The sequence below is a fragment of the Platalea leucorodia genome, assembly GCF_965183815.1.
Source record: "Platalea leucorodia genome assembly, chromosome: 4".
In the NCBI taxonomy this organism is placed as follows: Eukaryota; Metazoa; Chordata; class Aves; order Pelecaniformes; family Threskiornithidae; genus Platalea; species Platalea leucorodia.
The window spans coordinates 60858388-60872606 of NC_138826.1; the positions used below are offsets into that span (position 1 = coordinate 60858388).

Genomic DNA, 14219 nt, shown 5'->3' on the forward strand with positions numbered 1-14219 from the left:
CTCACTTGTGTTGGTGACCAACAGATCCAGTATCGCATCCCCTTTGGTGGGGCTGTCTGTTCCCTGGCTTATGAAGTTATCCTCAGTGCATTCCAGGAGTCTCCTGGATTGCCTAAAGCTTGCCGTGCTACTTCTCCAGCAGATGTCGGGGTGGTTGAAGTCCTCCAGCAGGGGGACTTACTCCTGTAGCTGGAGTAAGAAGGCTTCATCAATAGCTCCCCTTGATCAGGTGGCATGTAGTAGACACCAACCACAAGGTTCTCTTTGTTGCCTCGGTCTCTAATTCTTACCCATAAGCTTTCAACCTGCTCGTGACTATTCTTCAGAGACAGCTCTTCACACTTTATCCACTTCTTGATGTAGAGGGCAATGCCTCCACTCCTCCTTCCTCACCTGTCCCTTCTGAATAGCCTGTAGCCATCAATAGCCGCACTCCAGTCATGGGATTCATCCCACCAAGTTTCAGTAACGGCAACTAGGTCGTAGCTTTCTAGCAGCACGGTGACTTCCAGCTCGTCCTGTTTGCTGCCCATACTACGTGCATTGGTGTAGAGACACTTCAGCCGGGCTGTCGGCCATGTCACCTTCTTAGAGGAACATCCCTTAATTCCTTTGAGGTATTTCACCGGTGTTTCCCTGTTGGCTCCCATTACCTCAGGAGCCCCTGGCTGATCTCCGTAAGACTTCAAGTGTGCTACAGTGTAGCCAGCACATCTCAGAGCAACAGGCTGAGGGCCCTCGCTAGCACCCTGTCCCTCTAACCTTGGTGTGTCATCCCACAACTTGTCATGGGCAAGCCTGATATTATCCTCCCCCCCCCTTCAAGTCTAGTTTAAAGCTCTGTCAATGAGCCTTGTTAGCTTGTAAGCAAAGACCCTCTTGCCCCTTTGAGAAAGGTGAATCCCATCTGATGCCAGCAAGCTTGGTGCCATGTAGACCATCCCATTACCAAAAAACCCCAAATTGTCGCAGCGATGCCAGCCACAACATGTATTAATAGAATGGGCCGGTCTGTTTCTTCCAATGTCACTGCCCACAACTGGAAGGAGAGATAAAAAAAATAACCTTCCCTTCCATCTTTCCTTATTGATGATTTTGCTAATCCAGTGGGTTCCTGAAACCCATATAAGTCACCAGATGTAAAAACTGGATATATGTGACATAAAGCACATCTCACTGAGACTGTTCACCCAGCCAGTTGTGAGTGAATATATATGTCTGTATACTTTTGAACCCCTCATTCCTTCAGACTTCACTTCTACACACAGAGATGTATATCTAGAAGGAAAGGAAGACATATTCTTGTGGGGATACAGGTGTATCATTCACACGTCATGTCACCCTACCCATTTACTGTTCAGTACGTGCAGACATGCCATGCTCCTCGTCCTCCCAACAGCTACCTGGGAATCCAGCAACAGAAACCTTTATCACAGCCTTGTTCTCAGCAGTGCTGTATTCATATGCTGCCATTGTGGTGTAGCTGCCACCTACACTACTCTTGCAGCAGAGCTGTAGAATGGAGGTTTTGGGGGAAAGAGAGACTGTAACTGCCAGTGAGAAAGAGGAACAAGGGCGAGCTAAGTAAGGATGAAAAGGAGGTGCTGTCTGGAAGGAGCCCGTGAAGTTTGGAGAGAGGGTCCAAGCTCTTTTCCTGAAGGCCAGTTTCATTTTTGCTGGTATATTTGCAAATGCTGCTCTACTATCAGGAGCCACTCAGGTCCTAACTTTTCTTCATGACTTTAATAAAAGGAGTAATAATAGAGAAATGTCATGAAATCAGTCATATTTTAGCTATTTTTTGTGACATATCCCCAACTAGTGCCATACTGGATCCCAAGGGAACAGTTACTAATTGTGCCTCTGGTTAGTGTTTACCTCAGGGAATGCAAAACAGCACCAAATAAAATCAGAATGGAGAAATAAAAAATAGAGCTGAAAGATAAAGGAGAGAGAATGAGGTCCTGATCCTCTGAGGTGCTGAGTCCTTTCAAATTGAGGAAATCGGTATACTCCTACAGTACAAGTTGAGAGGAAAAAGTAACCAACATAAATAGCTCCTTGCTGGTAAGAGAAAGGAATTCCAGAAACATCCAAGGCACATGCACATCCTGAAGGCATTCTTGCCCTTGTTCCAGATCTCCCTTGCCATCTCTGTCATTACCAAATGCAGGCTAGGTCTATACTGAACGCACCCCTTGACTGTGGGAAATGTATTCAAGTTGTATAAGAATTCCCAGAGCATGCCCCCCTCTCACCCATGCACCAGAGTGTGCCAAAGAGCACCTTTCGGGTCTGTAAAACGCTGGGGCCTGCCCCAATACTGAACGAAAAAACAGGCAGGATGGGGGAGGATCCCTATCAAAGTGATGTCCCCAAGTAACAGCTAATCAGACTGAGCTAAGGAAACATTGTTACCATCAAGCCCTGTACCACAAACGAGAGGGATGGTGGAACACAAATGCTCTTCTTATTACTGGAAATGAAAACCTCGCCCAGAATCCATTAAGCCACAGGTATCAGTCACGCAAGAGTTCTCCTTGGGTGAGGCAGGAAAAATCTGACAGAGCAAGACTTTGAGACTGTCTACACGACTTGGTGATTGCATGTACTGCTGTGATTGTGTCAGGGCAGGAGGGGATGGAGGCAGCAGACCCCAGTATGGCTCTGCATTTAATAGGAGAACAGGGGGAGAGAAAATATAGCTGTGAGAAGGAGGAACTGCGTCTTGCTAGGCAGTGGTTTTTGGAGAAGGTACTCTGTCAACTTATTCACATGCACAGATGTGATAATTACTTTCCGCTTCCCTAGCTCACATGCAATGCCTACCTCTGTGGGAGGCTTTTCCTTTTGCTCCCACGAGAGGAATATTTTTGGTGTCTTCCATGTGCTTGCTGAGCTTTCTCCCATGAAACCAAACTGAATCAGCAGAGACTATAGACTCTCAACCTACCTTCTCTTGCTACCCCCTCCCCTCAGCATTCTGCGCAACCCATAACTGGTTCATTGCTGCAAGAAACAAAACACTCTCCAGCGCGCGTGTGGTTTCTAGCACTTTTTTACTCCAACACATTTACGCCACTTTTTTACTCCGACACATTTTCTTGCTGGACTAGGTGCTTTCGTAAATCTTGCTGGACTTGCATGCAATACATGTTCACAGCCCTGCCAACCTGAAACCACGTGTCTCAATTCATCTTCAAATTCAGTATTCAATTTTATCTGCAGCCTCCACTGCTCATTCTTTCTAGTGTACATAACTGACACCAACCATGAATGGCTGTTAAAGATTTTTGGCCAAGTTATAGATCTTTAATTGGCCAAAACTCTTCCTGATATCGAGCTGTCTGGGGAGTGAATCAGATTTCAGAATTTAGAGCAATGTTATTTATGCCATAGAAGTGACCTCGTAACGTTTAACACTTCTTGTCCTGTTTGTCTCCTTCTTTCAAGGCACTGTAGCTTACTTGACAGATCAGAGCCCTGGGACACAGGTTTTACTCTCAGCTTTGACTAGCTGGGTGAACTCCAGCAAACCATTTTCCATGTCTTCATCCCCTTCTGTAAAATGAGGACTACCTTTGTAAGCACTGAAGGGTCTACTGATAAAGAGTAATGCAGAACAGACAGTATTATTATTATGATTACTTATTTTTGCATGGTATTTCCATCACTCATCCTGCAGCAAGATCTTGCCATGGTTAGAGGTGTACTAGAGGAAAAGCTTACATGCTTTCTACTTGCTGCACTTTTAGATATTTGCAGGGACATACACTAACAATATTTCACCTGTGAATAAGTGCATTACTTCCCAAAGCACTTCAAAAAATATATCATTACTGTGTATATGTGCTGATCTCTGAAATGCAGCTGCTTCTGGTGTTAGATATGAGAGTTGGCCATAGCAGCCTGCAATGAAGCCTTGTAAAAAACTGCAGCAGAAGAATGGCCCTGATTCCTTATGTTTTATAAGTCATATTATCATTTTTGCTTGAGGTAGTGGGATGTGAATTGCTCGGTGAGGATTTGCTGGCATCTGACACCCGTGTCACACAAAAGAAAGTAACTTCACAAGAGGAAGACAATGAAGAATGGGGCCTGTTGTCAATAAAGCAAAACAGTGAGAGGAATGCGATGACAAATTTACACCAGCACGTGAACAGGGATAACACCTTTGCTCTCTATGTGTATATATCCTGTGAAGGGACACAGGTGGCCAAGGTCGCCAACATCTCATCTGAAAAAAGAGGTGCTAATGCCAGGCAGAGACATCCTGAAAAGGATGCTATCCGCAGACATACTTCACTGTCCTTTCCTAGCACTCTGGGTACTTCTTGGAGATCTCCCAGACACTGCCTGACCAGGTTAAACTGCATTGCTTTATAAGATCTGATAAACCTCCCACCCCACAGTGATGAGAACTAGTCACATGCACTCTGGGCATACAGTAGTGAGCTCCTTCCTTAAGCCCAGGACTTGCCTACTAGGGAGGTAGCTTCAACCAGTCAGTATCTGTTAAGGATAATGTTCAGTGTGTGCTGTTTATTATTAATTTCTCCTGAGTAAGAAGCTTCATAAAAATAGAACATAAACCCTGTCATTCCTTCCCTCTCTCCAGCTACACTGAAGCATCATTACAGTCGCACATGTAAATGAACCAGGCATTCAAAAACTTCACAGCCTCTGCAGGATAAGGTTATGGGGCTCCCGGCCCTCCTGCATTCTATAGCTTCCACTGGGCCCCTTCCCCTTGTAACTTCTCCCCACTGCTGTCCACTCTTCCACCAGCTGGTATCTCCCTGCACAGACAACCTCTGCAGAACCCAGAAGTACGGTATACCCTATATCTTATTACTGCTGCAGAGGCTTTGGAGAGCATGCAGATGTGCACACCGCTGGGATGTAGTCCTGAGGCAACGCTCCAGCCATGCTTTCGGGCTTGGGATTTGAAGAGTAGGTTAATAAGGACTTAAAACCAGCCTAAAGGTTGCCCTTAGCAGAGAGTAGAGACACGCTGTAGATGCCTCTCATCCTCTTCTTCCCCTCTTCCCCTGTCACCAGTATTTCCTTTCTTCTGCCTATGTGTAAAATAACTTGCTGAAAGCAAATGGAGTTTGGCAGAAGTCTGATCCCTCCCTTAAAAACAAGTAGATTCTTTCTTCCACCTTTGGGAGGCTTAATACCTTTAAATGTCTGAGACTGAAACTCTTTGCCAATGCTTTTCATCAAAGATACAATCTGGTATTCCCTATCTGCTTGGCTGTGTAAGAGCTATGGTAAATGAGGTGATAAAGGTGGTATAATAGTTCCAGTCAGAGCATGTCTAGTGAAGTCAATATTTATGTATTCAGCTTGACAAAGATGAGAAACTCACTCCTTTCTTGGCAGAAACAAGGGACCAGCAGTGGATGTTGCTGCAGCTAACATGGAGATCAGTATTTTCCCAAATGAGTAATAAAGAATTCTTGGGGGAAACATTACAGCAGTTGGCTGTGCCATCCCAGATGATTGCCATGGCACGTATGCACAGAATCTAATAAGCTAATAGCTAGCTCAAACTAACTAGCTCCAGTGGTGGGACAGAAGTCAGTTCAAGAAGATCCGTAACATCAGAAGTTATATATGAGTGTTATCTCACGTCTCTTCAAATTTGAAGCCACTTAGTTAAGTGAGTTCAGCCACTCAGATTTACAGTTAAGTGGTAACAGAATCTGGCTCTTAGACTTACCTAGATTGTAAACTAGTGCAAATTACTGATTTACATGCAGTCTATCTACATCAGAACTTTTACTGGATGTAGATTTATTGGCTCAAAACATTATAGAAGAAAACTGCTTGAAAAGAGGTCTTTGGCATGAGAAACAGGGAATGCTCAGAGAAAAAGGAGAAGATTCCTCAGATTCTTTGCTAGTTCAGATGAAGGTTAGTGGTCCAGCGTGCATGGATCAGCATGGGCCCTCAGGACAAATCCAGATACTCAGTTACTATGGTGAAGGGGGCCATGTGAGTGCCTAGGCAGACACAGGCAATTTACTGGTGTCCTACTGGGAATGGATTCGCAAATTAAAAACCAGCAAATGAAAGACAAGGACATTTGTGAGAATTCTGGACTGACTGCAGAGCTGAAACTTTTCCTGGAACAGCCCAACAGAGGCAGAAACAGTATTCCTCACAGAAGGCCAAAAGCAAGGAAAGACAGGTCTGATCTTGGTTCCATAACTGAAGTAGAAAGGTAATAATATCTATAAATCTGGAGAGGTACCCTCTCTTTTGGAAAATGCTCTCACGTATAAAGTCCATCAAGAACCTCAGGGCCAAAACCACACTGCTCCGGGAGGCAGATCTGAGGATGTGCCATGGAGGCAGTGATCACCCAGGCACAGCAACGCCAAGATGCTGGACGCTGAGGCTAAAGGAGGTACCGTCAGAGCAGCTCTCCCACTGGAGCGGGATAGTGTGAACCACTTTGGAGGAATGCCTGGAAAGTGACGTCACAGAGACAAACAGATTGACAGCAAGGTCCTGAATTTTAATAGAAAGGTCAGAATTTGAACAAACATCCAAAGTACAGCAAAACCTGAAAAATACCCCAAGCCTCCTTAAGTTCTGTAATAATTTCAGTGTCAATTTTATACTACTCTTGAGAATGACATAGATGCTTTAGTGTGTTTCAGCAAATATAAATTAACCTCTTTAGTAGTAACTGTCTCAGCAGCAGCCCATGCCCACGCAAATGTTGGCAGGTGGATTAAGATGATCCACCAACTTCATATTTAAAGCCAGGAGGAGGAACAGCCTCCATTTGCCAATGGTAAACCTCCACCTAGACGCCCCCTGAATTCCTACAGTAATTTCCCAATTCTTTATAACTTTAATATTCCAAGACTTTTAAGAGGCTATCACACAGAGAACACCAGCTCCAAGAAAGTGTCACAGATCTGGAGTGGACTGTTCAGCCATTTTGATGTACTACTGAGTTAAATCAAAAAATTATCTAGGACTTGGTCATTATTGCCTGGGTTCCTAAGCAAAATATGTTTTCTGTGACTATATAATCTTTTCCTTTTTCCTTCTATGCATGTGTGTCTCTTTCTCTGTGTGGGTGTGTGCGTCTGTGTCGGTTCCCGCTTTGTAACTGCAGATCCCACTGTGAGTTTCAACCAAGTTTGAGTGAGTAACAGTGATCTCAGAGATACTAACCTCTTACAAGTTCCATGAAAATAGCTGTCGGGGTGTAACAGAGAGAACTTTGTAGGCTCTCCACTGAGGGAAAGGCTGCCAAGTGAACTGAAGCCATTACTCCACACAGAAGTCTCCATGTTGGAGAGAGATGTTATAAAAGCCTCAACACCGGGAGACGCTTAGATCAGAACTCACATCTTGTTAAGCATCAGACAAAGTAACCGTGACATATATCTGGAAGCCAAACTTCATTAGCTCTGCAGCTCACAGACCCCCTTGTTTTCAGCTAGAAAAGGGCAGGAAGGTTTGCCATTTTTAATTTCTTATTCAAAATCACTTCAATTTCACCAAAATGTCCCCTCTTAGATGTGACTAATCATGTAAAATATTGATTCCCTTCTATCCCCTTCAGAAAGTGCAACTTCAGAGCACATGAAAATAACAGCTGATCAATGAGCATAATCTTAGCAAAAGCAATAAAAATAATACCTGTGTGAGAAGCAGATTGAGGGTGCATGCACAGGGTAGAGAAAAGAAAAAATATTATCAAACAGAGCAAATGTATCTTTATAACCTTGCAGTAACAAAACTCCTACCACCTTATACTAAAATACCATAAGAAAACATTACAAACCTATTATATGAAGAATCGGAATGTTGCTTAATGGTTTTCTCATTGTTCACTGTTATTTTTGTGATGAGTTGCTATTCATTGCTATTGTCAACATTCATTTACACTAGTGGATGTATGTGTATTTTTGAGTGAGGACGGATACACAAAATCTGGTACAGATCCTCAGGTGATGTAAATTGTCACGGCTGTATTGACGTCAGTAAAGATACACTGATTTCCTCCAGCAGACGATTTGCTTTTCTGTATGTAAAAAGCACAGGAACTAGGTGCTGTTTCAACTTCGCTCTTAAGACACCTACTGTAGACAATACATTCTCTCTTCTATGTGCAAATATACATATTGCCTTGCAGTACACATTGCAAGTAATGACAGGAGCTTTATGCTGCTTCCTATGCTGAAATTTATAAAAAGGATCGTTCCTGATCTATCTGCCCACTCTTATCTGTAACAATAAATCTCCAACTGCTTTGCTACAGATCTTGAAATACACAGAGATGAAAGGGACTGTCCAGCATCACAAGTCTGTTAAAAATACATTTAGGAGGAATTAAACGTTGATCTTAAGACTGTTAGTCCAATGCTCTAACTAAGGGATCTCGAACAGAGCCATTGGGCAGAACAAATCCAATAGTCAAGACTCTCATTTCCTCATGTAGGGCTTAGCTAAACAAAGTGACGAACTCCAGAATAGAAGAATACAAGAATTTCACGAGTTTGTTTCAAGATACACCTCTTCGAGGGAAAAAGTGTGTATTTAAAAAAAAAAATATGAAAAAGAAAGGGAAAATGGTCACATTTCAGGCTCTGTTTTAATAAATGACTCTCTTATTTTTTCCTCATTTGCTTTTATATGGTTCCATGGAATGTGGACCAAATGACGATCACAGGCTACAGGTAATTTTATAACAAATGAAATATTTTCCATCTGTTAAACAGAGGAATATTTCTGGCTTTCTATAATGTTTTCCTAAGGGAGAAACAACAAAAGGTTTCATAACTGAGAATGGAAAAAGAGAAATAAACCACTGCTGAACTAGGAAAGAAAGGAGAAAACAAGCAACCTAACAAGGCATTTATATGGAAAATAACAGGAAAGCAGAAGATGAATAGACCCTATGTACTGAAAGATTAAGGTAGAGAGACAGTAGCTTTTTTTTACTGTTTCTACTTGGATTCCAAGGTAGAAGGAAAAAAAATAAACGGGGAAATTTCTATAATCTAATACATCTGTTTGTCTAGAGGTATTTTTGCTTGCAGAAGTGTACTTCATTTTATCAAATGAACACTTTTTTTGAATGAGTAAGTAGAAGCCATAATTAATAGAAGACGACTTCTAGCTGACAGGCTCTGGTCTGGCACCATCTAAGGACTAGAAGAGCATCCCAAGGCTAGATTTCTCCAGCTTACTCTGACTAAAAGTGCAAATAATTTCAAGTATGGTGTAGGTGGGAATGCGTACAGTCTATGCCTCATATAAGTAGCCATTTGCTGCATGCATAAACTGTATGAACCATGCCTAAATTGTATATTTCTGTGTGCGCATCATTTTATGAAGGACATGGAAATATCAGTCGCTTGTTGCAATCTCAGAACAATGGGTGTCCTTCTACACTGTACGTGCTGCAAAGAATGGCACAGCCAGCGCAAAAGTCACCTGGCACTGAGTCCCTGGCAGGAATTCTCAAGGGCGTTGAAACACCTACTCATTTGGGACATTTTTCCATTTATACCTCTTCCAAACAGCCACGCGTGAATTCTTTTGAATGCTAAGACTGTTGCTATGTGAGCTCCTAAAGTCCTCTCATAGAGCCTTACCTTGGATCTGCCTGGGAAGCGACACCAAATGGGCCAATACAAAGCGTATGGAAGAAAGGTACCCTTGCCACCAGAGAAGAGCAGCCTGGCTGCAACAGAACACATAGCTGAGTGACATAAAAGTATCACCGTCTTATCAGAAAAACAAAATAATGCATTTGTATCCTTCCTCATTTAAGCATTAAAAAAATCACCTTTTTTGCTGTTGCTTTCAGCCCTTGGCTTCTCTTGTTAAAATATTAGTATGAGTCTTTGTTACTCCAGCTGGTGCTGTAACTGGACTTGGGACACAGATACACAGGGAGTATCTGTCCAAAGCACCGCTAGGCGGTATTTCACACGGATTCCTTCCTTGTTATTACTTCCTGATGCTCCCATCCTGCCAGGGAGATTTCCCACAACAGTATTTTCAGCCTTGACACTGTGTTGCTCTGGCCGGGACTTTATACAGCATCATATTGAGGTGCTATCCCTGTGGGTGGAATTCTTCATGCTGTCTTTACTCAGCAATTTTATACCTAGAACTGCATCCTGAACCCTTCCTAGGCTGAGACCTTTTCTTTCTCTCACTTAATCTGTTATTTGTTAAATGTTGTTGTGAATCATTAATTCTATATTCCTCTGCCTGGGATTTTACAGGCCCTGATGTAGATACGACACAGGCGTGTTCATGTCATAAAGTACATCTTAGGCTGATTACAATGTGAATGGAACCAGTATGGATATATCTTTAAATGGGATGTAGTCACAGACAGTCTACTTTCTTTTTTCCTCTCATTATGCTCTTTATTTCAAAATCATCTAAGCAGGGCTTTAGCATCTCTGTAGCTATGCCAATGCAGATCTCTGTCATTTGAAACCAGCTTACAGCACTCTACTCCAAATAACTTTTGATGCTGAAACGGTACATTTCTAGCAGGGATTTGCAGAACCCAGGGCAGCACCAATGCAACTATTTCTGGTGTGTGAAAGCTCAAGGGAGTTAAACCCTGAAATAGGCTGGGGGAAGTCTGAAAGAATGAAAGCAGAGGGCAAATGTAGCATTCCTCGTGTGCCCAAAGTGAAAAGAATGGGTATCTATCTGGGGTACACAAGCCATTCAGAGTTGTTCTGGTCTTTTTTTTTTTTTTTTGTGCTGGTGCAATGCGCAAATATAGCAAAATATGTTAATAGTAAGCCATAATATTTACAGTTATTGTTAGTATCCATTGAAATCAGTGGGATTTTGTCTAATGCCTTTACCCTGGAGATAATCCATAGAATAGAACATTAATGCATAGTTAAAAAGAAAAATTATGGAAAACAGCACCTCTGCATATGCGATATCTTCATTTTAAAGTTACATAATTGAGCTTTTAAAATTCAACAAAAATATAGCAAACAGCCTCAGACCACAACAGCAACTAAGAGCTCTAACGTTGTCTTTTAAAACTTGCCTCTTTACTAAGACAAAAAATACTATCCTAAACCAATAAAAAATGAAATAAAATAAAATAGTTTTCAGCCTAATGCAAATCCAAATGAGCTTTAAGACCTCTGGGAAAATGTGATTCTAGAAAATTTCTTGCAAGAGTTCTAAGAGTTTGTTTTGCATGACGAGATATCTTATAGAGCAAATAGAGGCTAATAATTTAAAGGCAGTACTTAGATTCTTTATGTCATGCTACACAAATAATGTTTCTATGCCTTGTTTTCACTGTTGGTGACACGGTTAAAGTAAGACTTTAATGCCAAATGTTTGTAAATTGCACCCATGTCTTTTGATGGAAGGAACTATAACAGATTATTAGCTATTATTCTAATTGTATTTATTGAAGTGAGTTTTCCAGCTAATGCATAGGCTCAAAATCTGAAGCCCTTCCATAGGCAGAGCTCCTACTGAGAGTTTCACTGATAAAAAACAGCAGGATTTGGGCCATTTAGACTTAATCTGCTAAATTCAACCCTGTGGCATTTCCCTGATACTCAATGAAGGGTACTGGGGATTGGCAAAGAAGGTAGTATTCTGATAAAGAAGGGAAGGAAAAATTATACTTACAGGATTTGACGATACTTTGGGATGGTCCCTTAAGACAAGAGGCTGCCTAGTAAGGGTGATCTAAGCTATGCTAATTTGGCAACCTGTATTTTTGAAGCAAAACATTCCATGACGAATGACCTTATTTTTTTGTTTTTAAAGCTGTGAGGTGCTTATGCAATAGACTCCTAAGGTAGAAAGAGACAGATGCCGCGGAATAATAATCAGCCTAATTCTTGCTGAGAATCTCTGCAAAATTCTTTCTCCTTGCCTCTCCTTTCACAGGTAAGCTCACTTCTACCTTTCTCACACAACAGCATGCAGCAACAATTAGTGGGCCTTTGCATAACTCGGGAATTCTTCCCTTTCTAGAGATGAGCTTGGGCTTGTTCCCTTTTAAAATGTAGGCTTTTTTAAAAAAAAAAGAGCTTTAGAAAAAGACAGTTTATCATTCTAAAAAAAAGCAAACAACAAAAATAAGATTCAACTTTTCTTTAAAATAATAGAGATGCTTCAGTTGTTTTTTCTTCGTAGCCCCTTACAGAAGACTGCCCCAGTTGACAAGAATAGTCACACGTGTCCAAAAGCTCAGGTCTTCACTTCTATCCGGAGTTTGAGGTGAGCTGGGCTGCAAAAAAACCTCAATCCTGACTCAAAATGAGCAAAATCCCCGGGCTATGTCTGAGGTGAGAAGGGCCAGCACAAGTACACTTAAACATGCTGCCAGAACCTCCTGTTTTGTGAGAAGCAGAGGAAATTCCATTACTGGGCAGTGACAGCCGGGCACTGCCTGGGTGCTGCTTTAACCCTTGCTTTCAGCCACCGCATCCTGACATGCTAAAATATAATTTCTGTTCTGTTTAGAGTGGCCATTTTCTGTAGTGAACAGTCAGTTCCTATGCTCTTGGCCAAGAGAAAATAATTTAGATAACATTGAATTTCAGGTTTATAATAGAAGGAAAAACATGTTCAGATGTGGGAAGGAAGGAAGGGAGTGCAGATACCTAGTCTGTGTAGGTATTAAAGTATATGTCCCCTGCTGTCACACAAAAGCAAAAATACAACTCTCAGGTTGGCCAGCTGGATCATAAGGGATATTAGGCATGCTGTCAATAGGTGGTGAAAGATCCCCCCCCCCCCATCCAAGTTGCCTCTAAGTTAGATTTTGCAGTCTCTTTGATTTCCTTCTAACAGTCAGAGATCAGAGAGGATGAAACCCAATATATACAATCAATGGGGAAAAAAAAAAAAGAACCTGCAGGAGTGAGAAATGTAGACTGTTTTGCATCTCTCATATTTCCTTTGCTATACAAAGATTTTGGTTTGCCTAAGCTATAGAAGGAAACAGAAGCAGTCTATTTTAGTCTTCCTGAGTGAAGAACGCTGCAGGGATTGCTCTGTTATCCCCAGCAGCAGCCCTGACTTTCCACAAAAAGGCTCCATCCATCCATCCATCCATCCATCTATCTATATATCTGAAATATAAAGATTATCATATGATATGCCAGCAATCAGCTGTGTTCTTAATGCACTTCTCTTTGTGCATTTTGGTTTGAAGAAAAAAATCTACAATTCTTCCCCCAATCAAACCCCACTGCAAAAAAAGCTCAGATAAGAAGGAGGTATTTATACTTATGCACAGAAATTGATTCTTTAGTCTGTGTAATGACGTATGTTAGAAACTCTGTTCAGAAGAAAGGAAAGCCCTTGCCGATACGATTTTTCTAACAGAGCCCTCACTGCAGGGATTCACTATTGAAAAAACAACGAGGTTGATTATGCATTTTTATATGGGTTTCTTACTCCTTTGACTTCGGTGACTTAAACTGTGCTATTCTGGATTTACACCAATCGGCATGAGTTCAGGATCTGGCCCTACATCTTTTTAAAACTCCATCTATTGCATGATGAATAAGGGCCAGATCCTGCAAATGCTTACTACCTGTATTAATACTCTGAGTAGCCCACTCACTTCCTTTAAGTTGTGACTGCAAACCTGAGTCTTACAGTGCAGTATTTTAGAAGTATGGATCTGTCTTTTGGGATTCAAGCGTGCCTTGACCATACATATTCTTTTAATACTATTTCTTTCAATAGTAATTTCTCCACTGATTTTCATAGAATCACATGCTAGATGCTTCCCTGTTACGAAGTGGTGTAACTCTACTTACACCAGCTGAAAATCCAGCTCCATGTTGTAGCTATGCTTGTGTATTCCAAACAGACATGAGAGGGAAGGGGCCCTTTAAAGTGTCAAAAGAGACACGGAAGACGTTTTGGGCTATACGGTGTGCTGCATACTTCATTTGTTTTGACATTACTATAACCAAAACAATAGAGTTCGTTCTAGGAAAGAAATTCCAATCTAGTTTTACTACTTATATTAGCTTATTTCTTACGTAAAAGAAGCCACACCAGAAACTATCCTCCTTCTCTTCCTAACTTCACTAACTCTGGCTTTCAACCAGAAAACATTCCCCTGCTTTCAAAGTGCCTAAACAAAGGACAATACAATGCTGAGTACAGTTGTAATTACCAGCTGGTGAACTGATGGCATATACTGGATATGT

The 14219-nt window shown here is 41.7% G+C and overlaps 1 protein-coding gene across 1 annotated transcript in view; it reads right to left on the reverse strand.

The window, feature by feature from the left end:
* IQSEC3 (IQ motif and Sec7 domain ArfGEF 3) overlaps positions 1-14219 on the reverse strand; it is a gene marked incomplete at both ends in the record, with an annotated part of 102624 nt that overhangs the window by 87041 nt on the left and 1364 nt on the right. The gene's annotated exons all lie outside the window — the stretch shown is intronic.